The sequence below is a fragment of the Canis lupus genome, chromosome X (assembly GCF_003254725.2).
Source record: "Canis lupus dingo isolate Sandy chromosome X, ASM325472v2, whole genome shotgun sequence".
Classification (NCBI taxonomy): Eukaryota; Metazoa; Chordata; class Mammalia; order Carnivora; family Canidae; genus Canis; species Canis lupus.
The window spans coordinates 94877631-94892317 of NC_064281.1; the positions used below are offsets into that span (position 1 = coordinate 94877631).

Sequence of the window (14687 nt, forward strand, 5' to 3'; positions counted from 1 at the left end):
CCAGAAGAGAGTGGCTTGATATATTCAAAGTGCTGAATGGGAAAAATCTGCTGCCAAGAATATTCTATCCAGCAAGGCTGTCATTCAGAATAGAAGAAGGGATAAAGAGTTTACCATACAAACAAAAACTAAAGGAGTTCATGACCACTAAATCAGCCCTGCAAGAAATGTTAGAGGGGACTCTTTGAATTGAAAGAAGAGACCAAAAGTGACAGTATGAAGGTAGGAAACATAAAATCAGGAAAAGTTAATATCTGTAAAAAATCAGTTAAGGAACTCACAACATAAAAGGATGTAAAATATGACAATGTAAACCTAAAATGTGGGAAGGAGAGATGAATGGGTTCAAACAAAAATGACCATCAACTTAACATAGACTACTATATACAGAAAAGGTTATACACAAACTTAATGGTAATCATATATTAAAAACCACTAATATATATACAAAGAATAAAGAGAAAAAACTTCAAATATATCATTAAAGAAAAGGAGCAAACCATGAAAGAGAGAAATGCAAGAAAAGAGCAGAGATAATCTTCAGAAACAATCACAAAAAACCAAAATGACAATAAATACATATCTATCAATAATTATTTTGAATGTAAAGGGGCTAAATGCTTTGATCTAAAAACACAGGGCAACAGAATGGATTTAAAAAAAACCTATCTGTATGCTACCTACAAGAGATTCATCTTAGACCTAAACATACCTGCAGATTGAAAGTGAGGGGATGGATGTCAGAAGAAAGCTGGAGTAGCAGTATTTATATTGGACGAAATAGACCTTAAAACAAAGACTGTAACAATAGACAAAGAAGGACACTCTGTAATAATAAAAGGGACAATCTAGGACCTGTATGATGTCTCAACCTGCCCTGCCTCTTCTATGCGACCACTGCCTCCATCTGCCTACTGCTTCCCACAATTGTGGCCCTGCAGCAGCAGCAGCTCCAGCTCTCACCCCTCAAGGGGCTCAGCTTGGCAGACAAGGAGAACACGTCCCTTGCCCTCAGCAGGACAGCTTGCTGGCTAGGAGGATCTTCCAGCAGCCCGCCAAGCAAAAACTGAGGTATTTGCCCCTAGCATGGAGAATGAGTCACTACTCGGAGAAAACCCTTGTCACGTTGTCATTCTCCTTATCGAGTACCATGGTATTTGGCAGATGTATAAGAAAGCTGAGGCTTCCTTTTGGACAGCTGAAGAGGTGGATCTTTCCAAGGACATTCAGCATTGGGAATCCTCGAAACCTGAGGAGAGATATTTTATACCCCATATTTTGGCTTTCTTTGTGGCAAGTGATGGCATAGTAAAAGGATAACTTGGTGGAGTGGTTTATCCAAGAAGTTCAGATTATAGAAGCCCTCTGTTTCTATGGATTCCAAATTGTGGAAAACATCAACTCTGAGATGTATAGCCTCCTCATTGTCACTTATATTAAAGATTCTAAAGAAAGGGAATTTCTCTTCAATGCCATTGAGACAATGTCTTGTATAAAGAAGAAAGCAGATCGGACCTTGCATTGGATTGGGGGCAAAGAGGCCACCTATGGAAAATGGATTATAGCCTTTGCTGCCATGGAAGCAGTTTTCCAATGAACTTATTAGCAGAGCTAAGGGTTTACACTGTGACTTTGACTGCCTGATGTTCAAAGACCTGGTCCACAAGACTTCAGAGCAGAGAATGAAGGAAATAATTATCAATGCCATTATGATTGAACAGGAATTCCTCATGGAGGCCTTGCCAGTGAAGCTCATTGGGATGAATTGCACTTTAAGGAAGCAGTATATTGAATTTGTGGCAGACCAACTTATGCTGGAGCTTGGTTTTAGCAAGGTTTTCAGAGCAGAAAATCCATTTGACTTTATGGAGAATATTTCACTGGAAGGGAAGACTTCTTTGAGAAGAGAATAGGCAAGTATCAGGATGAGAGTGATGTCAAATCCAACAGAGAATTCTTTTACCTTGGATGCTGACTTCTAAGTGAATGAATGTGCTCTTATTTTGCTGATTTTTTTTCCTTTTCCATAAAAAAATCAGCTACTTGAAGTGTATCAAACCAGTTACACTATGAATTATCAATAATGTTCATGAATAGTATTGTTAAAACTGTGTAGCTACCTCATAAGCAAGCCTGTTGATTGGTGATGCTAGTCATCTCACCTAGAGAAAAGCATAGGCTAAAGCTACTCAAATTTGCATGAAAGATCTTGGCCATGTTTGGCTTTTTCAGACAGGCTGGCTGTCCATGACTTCATCATGGCTCTTAGAGGCAGTTTGGTCTCAAAGTGTGGGGACTCTGGAATAAGTCTGATCCAGTCAGTTACTATAAGGCCCTTGGGAGGTGTCAGTCTCAGTGCTTCAAAACAGATTTTAAAGTTTGCTTACTGCTTTGTATATACAACTGGCACTTTACACACAAATAAACATAGTTTGTACTGTTGAAATAAAGGCCTGATTTAAACTAATTTGGTTTCTAGCCCAAATGCAAAGCATTCTTTTGACCAATAATGGGAGCCAGTGTAGAATTTACTAGGTTACCAAAGTCAGCCAAACCTTTGCAAATCAAGCATGTTATTTCCATTTTTTAATTTTATATAATGAATTGATGTGCTCCTTAATCAACTTTAGAGTCAGTCCTGCACATACCTACGTATTAGCCAGTTGGTGCCACAAAGAAGACAAAGAAGTTGTGTTTTATATTTTGTAGGCCAGGTTGAGTATTGTGGAATAAGAGAGAGGGGAAAGGAGCTTCTAATTTAAATCATTGGAGCTTGAAGTGTGATGCAGGCTGTCTGCTGGCACCTGGGGGTGTGTGAGAAGTAACATCTTTTTATTTTTCAGATCCTATTTTTCCCAACTTTGAGTTCTTACAAAAGATCCTTAGATCCTTAGCCATGGGATCTGAGATAATATTGTAAATTGATATTTAAATCATCCTTGCATTAAATGACCCACTTAGGATCTTGCTCCAATTAAGTGGCACAACCAGAACTGAAGTTGGCTCCCCAAAAAGTTGAGCATTTATTTCAGTTTGGTTTAATTTGTAAGTAGGTACTGTTGACCTAATCCACTTATATTTACTACATTTTTTTTAAATTAGAAAATTTTTCTTTTACTGTACCTGTCCTTTTATATGTGTGGTTCATATTTTGAAATAATTGCCCAGTAGTGCAGTTCATGACCGAAGCAGATAGCTTTCAGTGCAGTAACTTCCGGCGTTTGCCTTAATCTGAGCATTACTTTTTTGGATTCCTGACCTTCAGTTGAAAACTAGTTTCATGAGCTATATAAATACATGTCTTATTCACATAGTAATTTTAGAATGAAGTATAAAATAATATACTTAATAGGACTAATTTCAACCAACTTGCTTGTGTGTTACCACTGCCTTCTCCTTCCCCCCGAACCTCCAAAATCCAACCAGGATGTTACATGGAGGGTGGTGGATAATATGCACTGATCCTTCGGCCACATTTGTTAACATGTTGTGCTGTGTTGGCTGATCACTTACCTGTTCTATTGTCAGTTTTCTTCATTTATTGTATAAATTATCAAATAGTCAATTTAAAAATTTCTCTAATAGAGGCTGTCTATCTTTTAAATTATTGTTACTTAAAGTCAATCCAGATTATGTAGTTTTTACACTTGTACAACACAAAAGTTAATAAACATTTTTGCCTTGTGAAAAACAAATAAATAAAGGGGACAATCCAACAAGAAGATAAAACAATTGTAAATGTTTATGCACCCAAGATGGGAGCACCCAAATATATAAAACAGTTAATAACAAACATAAAGGAACTAATTTATAATAATGCAATAATAGTAGGGAACTTTAGCACCCCACTTACATCAATGGACACATCATTCAAACAGAAAATCAACAAGAAAACAGTGGCTTTGAGTGACACACTGGGATAAATGGATTTAACAAATATATCCAGAACATTCCGTCCTAAGACAGCAGAATACATATTCTTTCCCTATGCATGGAGAACTCTCTCCAGAATGGGTCACATATTAGCCCTCAAAACCATCCTCAACAAATTCAGGAATACCAAAGTCATATCATGTATCTTTTCTAACTACAACACTATGGAACTACAAGTTAGCCACAAGATAAAGCCTGGAAAGAGCACAAATACATGGAGGTTAAATAACATGCTACTAAACAATGAATGAGTCAACCAGGAAATAAAAGAAATAAAAAAGTACATGGAAACAAATGTAAATGAGAACATAATCGTCCAAAACCTTTGGGAAGCAGCAAAAGTGGTTTTGAAAGGAAAATGTATAGCAGTACAACTCTACTTCAAGAAGCAAGTAAGCAGTAAGGTATAACCTTACACCTAAAGGCACTAGTAAAAGAACAACAAATAAAAACTAAAATAATCTGAAAGAAAGAAATATTAAAGATTAGAGCAGAAATAAACAATATAGAAACTAAAAAACAATAGAATAGAACAATGAAACCAGGAGCTGGTTCTTTGGAAAAAAAATCAATAAAATTGATAAACTTTTAGCCAGATTTATCAAGAAAAAGAGAAAGAATTAAATAAAGTCACATATGAGAGAGTAAAAATAACAACCAACACCACAGAAATACAAAGGATTATGAGAAAATATTATGAAAAACTATATGCCAACAATTTGGACAACCTAGAAAAAATGGATAAATTCCCAGAAAAAATATATATTAGCAAAAGTGAAAGAGGAAGAAATAGAATTTTTGAACAGACTGATAACTAGCAAAGAAACTGTATCAGTAATTGAAAAGCTCCCAAGAAATCAAAGTCCAGAACCATATGGCTTCACAGGCAAGTTCTACCAAACATTTAAAGAAGAATTAATGCCTATTCTTCTCAAACTATTTCAAAAAATAGAAAAGGAAGGAAAACTTCCAAATTCATTCTTTGAGTCCCGCATCATTCAGATACCAAAACTGGAAAAAGACACCACTAAAAAAGAGAGCTACAGGCCAATATTCCTGATGAACAAGGATGCAAGAATCCTCAACAAAATACTAGCACACCTAATTCAACAATATATTAAAAAAATCAGTCACCATGATTTAGTGGGATTTATTTCTGGGCTGCAAGGGTGATTCTATATTCCCAAATCAATCGACGTGATACATCACATCAATAAGAGAAAGGATAAGAACCATATGATCATTTCAATAAACACAGAAAAAGCATTTGACAAAGTAAAACATATATTCATGATAAAAACCTTCAACAAAGTAGGTTTGGAGGGAGCATACCTCAACATGATAAAGGCCATATATGAAAAACCCACAGTTAATATCATCCTCAATGGGGGGAAAAATGAAAGCGTTTCTTCTAAGATTTGGAATAAGACAAAGATGTCCACTCTCACCACTTCTATTCAACGTAGTGCTGGAAATCCTAGCCATTGCAATCAGATGACAGAAAGAAATAGAAGGCTTCCGCATTGGTAAGGAAGAAGTCAAACTTTCACTATTTGTGGATGACACGGTACTCTATATAGAAAATCTGAAAACTCCACCAAAAAACTTATAGAACTGATTAATTCAGTTCTAGAAAGTCACAGTGTAGAAAATTGATGTACAGAAATCTATTGCATCTCTGTACACCAATAATGAAGCAGCAGAAAGAGAAATTAAGAAAACAATCCCATTTACAATTGCACCAAAAGTAATAAGATATCTAGGAATAAACCTAACCAAAGAGGTAAAAGACCTGTATTCTGAAAGTTATAAAGCACTGTTGAAAGAAATTTAAGATGAAACAAAAAAATGGAAAGACATTCCATGCTCATGGACTGGAAGAACAAATACTGTTCAAATGTTTATACTACTCAAGGCAATCTGCACATATAATGCAATCTCTATCAAAATACTAACAGAATTTTTCACAGAACTAGAAAAAAATATCCTATAATTTGTATGGAGCTACAAAAGACCCCAAATAGCCAAAACAATCTTGAAAAAGAAAAAGCTAAGTTGGAGGCATCACAATTGTGGACTTTAAGTTATATTACAAAGCTATAGTAATCAAAACAGCATGATACTGGCACAAAAATAGATACAGATCAATACAACAAATAGAAAATCAAGAAATAAACACTCAATTATGTGCTCAATTAAGCTTTGACAAAGCAGGAAAGAATAGCCAATGGAAAAAAGAGTCTTTTCAACAAATGGTGTTGGGAAAACTGGACAGCAGCATGCAAAAGAATGAAACTGGACCAGTTTCTTATACCATACACAAAAATAAATTGAACATGGATTTAAGACCTAAATATGAGACCTGAAAGCATAAAAAATCCTAGAAGAGAGGACAAGCAGTAATTTCTCTGACATTGGCCATAGCAACATCTTTCTAGATATGTCTCCTGAGGCAGGGGAAACAAAAGCAAAAATAAACTATTGGGATTACATCAAATTGAAAGTCTTCTGCATAGTGAAGTAAACAATCAACAAAGCTAGTTAGCAACCTATGGATTGGGTGAAGATCTTTGCAAATGTCATATCTGATAAAGGGCTAGTATACAAAATATACAAAGAATTTATAAAACTCAACACCCAAATAACATAATCCAATTAAAAATGGTCAGAAGACAGACGTTTTTCCAAAGAAGACATCCAGTTGGCCAACAGATACATGAAAAAACGTTCGTCATACTTACCATTAGGGACATGTAAATAAAAACTACAATGAGATATCGCCTCATACCTGACAGATTGACTAAAATTAACAACACAAGAAACAACAAGTATTGGCAAGGATGTTGAGAAAAAGGAACAGTTGTGCATTGTTGTTCAGGGTTGCAAATTGGTGCAGCCATGCTGGAAAATAGTATGGAGGTTCCTCAAAAAGTTAAAAATAAAACTACCCTTGATCCAGCAATCACACTACTGGGTATTTACCCAAATAATACAAAAACACTAATTCAAAGGTATACATGCACCCCTATGTTTATAGCAGCATTATTTACAATAGCCAAGATATGGAAGCAGCCCATGTCTCCATTAACCAATTAAAGGATAAAGAAGAAATTTATATATATATATTTATATATATTTCTTCTTTATATTTTCTATATTTTTTATAAATATATAAATAAAAATTCTTTATATTCTCTATATTTCTTGTATATTCTCTATATTATATATAATATATATTATATATATATATATATAATATATATATATATAATTCAGCCACAATAAAGAATGATGTCTTGCCATTTACAATTATATGCAGGAGCTAGGGAGGACAATACTAGGCAAAATAAGCCAGACAGACAAATACCATATGATTTCACTCATGTGTAGAATTTAAGAAGCAAAAAAATGAGCAAAGTGAAAAAGAGAGAGACAAATTAAGAAACAGACTCTTAATTATAGAGAACTGATGGTTACCAGAGGGGAAGGGAGTGGGGAGTTGGATTAAATAGGTAATGGGGATTAAGGAGTACACTTCTGATGAACACTGGGTGATGCATGGAATTGTTGAATCACTAAACTGTACATCTGAAACTAATATAACATTGTATGTTAACTAACTGGAATTAAAATAAAAACTCACAAAATAGTAAACAGCATTATACAGTATAAAAAGGATTAGTTATATAATAAAGTGAGTAATTCACTAGAAGATATAATAATCTTTAAATTCCATGAACCTAAAAACATAGTCTCAAACAAATATGAAGAAAAAATGATGGAATTAAAAAGAAAAATTGAGAAATCCACTATTATAATTGGAAATTTTAATATTCTTCCCTCAATAACTGATAGATCAAGGAGACAAAAATAATTAGGCTACCAAAAATTGAACTACACAATTAACAAGAATTTGGTCTAACTGATATATATAATACCTCACACAAAGCAATCAGAAAATAGTCTTTTCAAGTTTATTGGTAATGTATGAACAGTGAATATGACTAGATTGAACCTCATCTCTATAAATACCAAAAGACAAAATGAAAAACTTAAACAAAAAAGCAGATATCACTCAGAATAGTTTGTATGACCATAATGCAATACCCATAGAAAGCATTAAAATAAAAGGAGAGAGGGACTACTAACATCTATAATTTGAATGCCTATATGCATAGAGATATTCATGAATTCACACATATATGAATAGTTAGCAACCTATGCACTGCATACATATACTATATGTATATAACTATACATATATATGAATAGTTCAAAGAAAAATATAATGAAAATTTGAAAAAAATTAAAATTGAAAAACAATGAAAACATTGTGAATCATAACTCAGGGGATACAGATATAGCAGTACATAACTAATAAATTTATAGCCTGATAAGTAAGCTTTAGAAAATATTATTTAAAATTTCAAAAAGTTAGAAAATGAAGAGTAAACCTAAGGAAAATAGAAAAACTAAAATCAGAATACAGAGGAAATAAATCAGATAGAAAATAAACCAGTAAACCGAAGGCTGGTCTTTTGGAAAGACTAGTAGAATATGGAAACTACATAGTGAAGGTTTATAAAAAAAAGAAAGAAAGAAAAAACATGTTAAAAATATAAGGAATGGAAAGCAGGGATATAATTAGAGATACAGTGGAGACTAAAAATTCATATGGAAATATCATGACCAACTTTATGCCAATAAATGTGCAAAAATAAAAATGAATTTTCTAAGAAATAATTACTAAAATTGACTTAAGAAATAACAGAAAAACTTGAATATATCTATATAACCATAGATAAAGAATAAAGAAACTGAATAAACATTTTATAATCTACATACAAAATCAGCAGGCCAGACAATTTCACAGACGAATTCTACCTAAATTTCACAGAACAAATATCTTCTTTCTTATGCCCTTGAAGAATAGATGAGTTCTATCATATAGAAATTGTTCCTGAGCAGTGGTTCTCAAACCTGGTTTCACATTATAGTCACCTGGGAAGCATTTTAAAATAACGATGCCTGGATCCATCTCCAGAGATTCTGATTTATTTGGTATAGGCCAAAAAAAATCCTGAACATAATTTTATAAACAAACAAAAACCAAAAACTCCCCAAGCAATCTAAATATGCATCTGGGAATCGCTGAACTAGTGAACAAAATAATAAATAGGTAAAGCAAATATATATCAAATCACCTTTTGAGACAAATACAAACTTGATACAAAATCCCAACTTGGACAATACAAGAAAAAAATCATACACCAATCTCATTTATATAGAGAAGCAAAAATTCTAAAGAAAATAGTATAAAACTAAATCAAACACGCATTAAAAACACATGATGGGGGTGCCTGGGTAGCTCAGTTGGTTAAGCATCTGACTTGATTTCAGCTCAAGTCATGGTCTCAGGGTCATGAGAATGAGGCCCACGATGGGCTCTGATATCAGCAAGGAGTCTGCTTGAGATTCTCTCTCTCTCTGTCTCCCCTTGCCCCTCTTCACCCCATGCGTGCTCTCTGTCTTTCTCTCTCTAAAATAAGTAAATAAATCTTTAAAAAATACACATGATGACAATGTGAGCTTAACCTAGGAGTGCAAAGATCTTTAAAACTGATAACAGATATTATACATGATATTAGCCAAAAGAACAAGAAGTGATGTAAAAATATTTTAACATTAAAATATTTATTGCTAAAAATCATAATTTTAACAGATTAAGGGGGGAAGTCTTATCATAATATGGATACAGATTTTTTTAGGGAAAATAGAAAATCAACTCGAGTGAAATAACTTTTTTTTAATTTTTTAATTTTTTAAAAATTTTTCAAAAAAATAAATTTATTTTCTTTGGTGTTCAATTTTCCAACATACAGAATAACACCCAGTGCTCATCTCGTCAAGTGCACCCCTCAGTGCCCACCACCCAGTCATCCCCACACCCCCTCCTCCCCTTCCACCACCCCTAGTTCGTTTCCCAGAGTTAGGAGTCTTTATGTTCTGTCTCCCTTTCTGATATTTCCCACACATTTCTTCTACCTTCCCTTATATTCCCTTTCACTATTTTTTATATTCCCCAAATGAATGAGACCATATAATGTTTGTCCTTCTCCGATTGACTTATTTCACTTAGCATAATACCCTCCAGTTCCATCCACATCGAAGCAAATGGTGGGTATTTGTCGTTTCTAATGGCTGAGTAATATTCCATTGTATACATAGACCACATCTTCTTTATCCATTCATCTTTCAATGGACACCAAGGCTCCTTCCACAGTTTGGCTATTGTGGACATTGCTGCTAGAAACATCGGGGTACAGGTGTCCCAGCGTTTCATTGCATCTGTACTTTGGGGTAAATCCCCAACAGTGCAATTGCTGGGTTGTAGGGAACATCTATTTTTAACTCTTTGAGGAACCTCCACACAGTTTTCCAGAGTGGCTGCACCAGTTCACATTCCCACTAACAGTGTAAGAGGGTTCCCTTTTCTCCGCATCCTCTCCAACATTTGTTGTTTCCTGCTTTGTTAATTTTCCCCATTCTCACTGGTGTGAGGTGGTATCTCATTGTCGTTTTGATTTGTATTTCCCTGATGGCAAGTGATGCAGAGCATTTTCTCATGTGCATGTTGGCCATGTCTATGTCTGTGAGATCTCTGTTCATGTCTTTTGCCCATTTTAGGGTTGGATTGTTTGTTTCTTTGGTGTTGAGTTTAATAAGTTCTTTATAGATCTTGGAAACTAGCCCTTTATCTGATACGTCATTTGCAAATATCTTCTCCCATTCTGTAGGTTGTCTTTGAGTTTTGTGGACTGTATCCTATGCTGTGCAAAAGCTTCTTATCTTGATGAAGTCCCAATAGTTCATTTTTGCTTTTGTTTCTTTTGCCTTCGTGGATGTATCTTGCAAGAAGTTACTGTGGCCAAGTTCAAAAACGGTGTTGCCTGTGTTCTCCTCTAGGATTTTGATGGAATCTTGTCTCACATTTAGATCTTTCATCCATTTTGAGTTTATCTTTGTGTATGGTGCAAGAGAGAGGTCTAGTTTTATTCTTCTGCATGTGGATGTCCAATTTTCCCAGCACCATTTATTGAAGAGTCTGTCTTTCTTCCAGTGGATAGTCTTTCCTCCTTTATCGAATATTAGTTGACCACAAAGTTGAGGGTCCACTTCTGGATTCTCTATTCTGTTCCACTGATCTATGTGTCTGTTTTTGTGCCAGTACCACACTGTCTTGATGACCATAGCTTTGTAGTACAACCTGAAATCTGGCATTGTGATGTCCCCAGCTCTGGTTTTCTTTTTTAAAATTCCTCTGGCTATTCGGAGTCTTTTCTGATTCCACACAAATCTTAGGATGATTTGTCCCAACTCTCTGAAGAAAGTCCATGGTATTTTGATAGGGATTGCATTAAACATGTAAATTGCCCTGGGTATCATTGACATTTTCACAATATTAATTCTGCCAATCCATGAGCATGGAATATTTTTCCATCTCTTTGTGTCTTATTCAATTCCTTTCAGAAGTGTTCTATAGTTTTTAGGGTATAGATGCTTTACCTCTTTGGTTAGGTTTATTCCTAGGTATCTTATGCTTTTTGGTGCAATTGTAAATGGGATTGATTCCTTAATTTCTCTTTCTTCAGTCTCATTTTTAGTGTATAGAAATGCCACTGTCTTCTGTGGATTGATTTTGTATCCTGCCACGCTGCCAAATAGCGGTATGAGTTCTAGCAATCTTGGGGTGGAGACTTTTGGGTTTTCTAGGTAGAGTATCATGTCATCGGCGAAGAGGGAGAGTTTGACTTCTTCTTTGCCTATTTGAATGCTTTTAATCTCTTTTTGTTGTCTGATTGCTGAGGCTAGGACTTCCAGTACTATGTTGAATAGCAGTGGTGAGAGTGGACATCCCTGTCTCGTTCCTGATCTTAGGGGAAAGGCTCCCAGTGCTTCCCCATTGAGAATGATATTTGCTGTGGGCTTTTCGTAGATGGCTTTTAAGATGTTGAGGAATGTTCCCTCTATCCTTACACTTTGAAGAGTTTTGATCAGGAATGGATGCTGTATTTTGTCAAATGCTTTCTCTGCATCTAATGAGAGGATCCTATGGTTCTTGGTTTTTCTCTTGCTGATATGATCAATCACATTGATTGTTTTACGAGTGTTGAACCAGCATTGATCCCGGGATTAAATCCTACTTGGAGATGGTGAATAATTTTCTTAATGTACTGTTGGATCCTATTGGCTAGTATCTTGTTGAGAATTTTTGCATCCATGTTCATCAGGGATATTGGTCTATAATTCTCCTTTTTGGTGGGGTCTTTGGTTTTGGAATTAAGGTGATGCTGGCCTCATAGAACGAATTTGGAAGTACTCCATCTCTTTCTATCTTTCCAAACAGCTTTAGTAGAATAGGTATGGTTTCTTCTTTAAACGTTTGATAGAATTCCCCAGGGAAGCCATCTGGCCCTGGACTTTTGTGTCTTGGGAGGTTTTTGATGACTGCTTCCATTTCCTCCCTGGTTATTGGCCTGTTCAGGTTTTCTATTTCTTCCTGCTCCAGTTTTGGTAGTTTGTGGCTTTCCAGAAATGCATCCATTTCTTCTAGATTGCCTAATTTATTGGCGTATAGCTGTTCATAATATGTTTTTAAAATCATTTGTATTTCCTTGGTGTTGGTAGTGATCTCTCCTTTATCATTCATGATTTTATTAATTTGAGTCTTCTTTCTCTTCTTTTTAATAAGGCTGGCTAATGGTTTATCTATCTTATTAATTCTTTCAAACAACCACCTCCTGGTTTTGTTGATCTGTTCCACCGTTCTTCCGGTCTCGATTTCATTTAGTTCTGCTCGAATCTTAATTAACTCTCTTCTTCTGCTGGATGTAGGATCTATTTGCTGTTTGTTCTCTAGCTCCTTTAGATGTAAGGTTAGCTTTTATATTTTAGTTCTTTCCAGTTTTTGGATGGATGCTTGTATTGCGATGTATTTCCCCCTTAGGACTGCTTTTGCTGCATCCCAAAGATTTTGAACGGTTGTATCTTCATTCTCATTAGTTTCCATGAATCTTTTTAATTCTTCCTTAATTTCCTGGTTGACCCTTTCATCTTTTAGCAGGATGGTCCTTAACCTCCATGTGTTTGAAGTCCTTCCAAACTTCTTATTGTGATTTAGTTCTAATTTCAAGGCATTATGGTCTGAGAATATGCAGGGGACGATCCCAATCTTTTGGTATCGGTTCAGACCCGATTTGTGACCCAATATGTGGTCTATTCTGGAGAAAGTTCCATGTGCACTTGAGAAGAATGTGTATTCAGTTGAGTTTGGATGTAAAGTTCTGTAGATATCTGTGAAATCATCTGGTCCAGTGTATCACTTAAGGCTCTCGTTTCTTTGGAGATGTTGCCCTTAGAAGACCTATTAGCATAGAAAGCGCTAGATTGAAGTCACCAAGTATAAGTGTATTATTATTTAAGTATGCCTTAACTTTGGTTATTAATTGATTGATATATTTGGCAGTTCCCACATTTGGGGCATATATATTGAGGATTGTGAAGTCCTCTTGTTGGATAGATCCTTTAAGTATGATATAGTGTCCCTCTTCATCTCTCACTACAGTCTTTGGGGTAAATTTTAGTTTATCTGATATAAGGATGGCTACCTCTGCTTTCTTTTGAGAACCATTTGAATGGTTCTCCAACCTTTTATTTTCAGGTTGTAGGTGTCCTTCTGTCTAAAATGAGCTGCTCTGCCCCCTGCCTGGTGCAGGGCTCAATGGGGGTTGTTTACCCTGTGAGGCCCCAGGAGGAACAACCACAGTGGCGTGGCCAGCTCTGAGCCCTGGATTCATCTCCCACAGGAACTACAGAGCTCTCCATCTGCAGGGCCTGGAGGCTCCGGGGCGGGGCCGCTGATCTGCTCAGCTCGGGGCAGGAGCGTCCTCGCTGTCCTGGGCGCTCCCGGCCTCTGCCTGTCCCGGGGGGAGGCCGGATCCTGGGCTGTGTCCCCGCGCCCTGGGCTCCCGGGTCTGCGCTGTTGGATTCGCGCTCCCGCCCTGCAGCCCCCTCCCCGCGGAGCCGCTGCCCGAGCCCCTCCGAGCTCATCCCGGGTCCAGCCATGCGCGCTGCAGCCCTTAGGGAGCTCGGCGCACTCTCCCCGGGGCGCAGGTGTCTGTTAGTGTCCCAGGGAGTCCGAGGGCATCCCCGCCCTCCTGGGGTCCTGCTCAACTCCCTGGGAGCCCCTTTCCGCCCGGGAAGGTTGGTGCAGCTCCTGCTTCTCCGGGACGGGGCTCTCCTGTCCTGGGGACACTCGCCCTGGCCGTAGCCCGGCTCCTCGTGGGGCCCCTCCCCCTTGGAGGCCTTTTGTTTCTTTATTTCTTTTTTCCCCGTCTTCCTACCTTGATAGAAGCGTGAACTCTTCTCACTGTAGCATTCCAGCTGGTCTCTCTTTAAATCTCAGGCCGAATTCGTAGGTTTTCAGGATGATTTGAAGGTTATCTAGGTAATTTGGTGGGGACAGGTGACTTGGGGACCCTACTCTTCTGCCATCTTGCCTCTTCTCCCGAGTGAAATAACTTTTAGCAAACTAGAAGTATATGAGATCTTCCTTAACCTGATAAGAGCTATCAACCCCCAAACAGCAGACATGTTACTTACTGGGAAAATATTCAAGCTGCAATATTCTTTTAAAGTTGAGAAAGTGACAAGAATGACATACTGTTGCTTTTATTAAGCATGTACTGGAGATC

General features: G+C 36.7%; 1 pseudogene; it reads left to right on the plus strand.

The window, feature by feature from the left end:
• Window positions 1-216: 216 nt before the first annotated feature.
• LOC112649089 (ribonucleoside-diphosphate reductase subunit M2-like) lies at window positions 217-1982 on the plus strand (annotated as a pseudogene).
• The last annotated feature ends 12705 nt before the right edge of the window (window positions 1983-14687 follow it).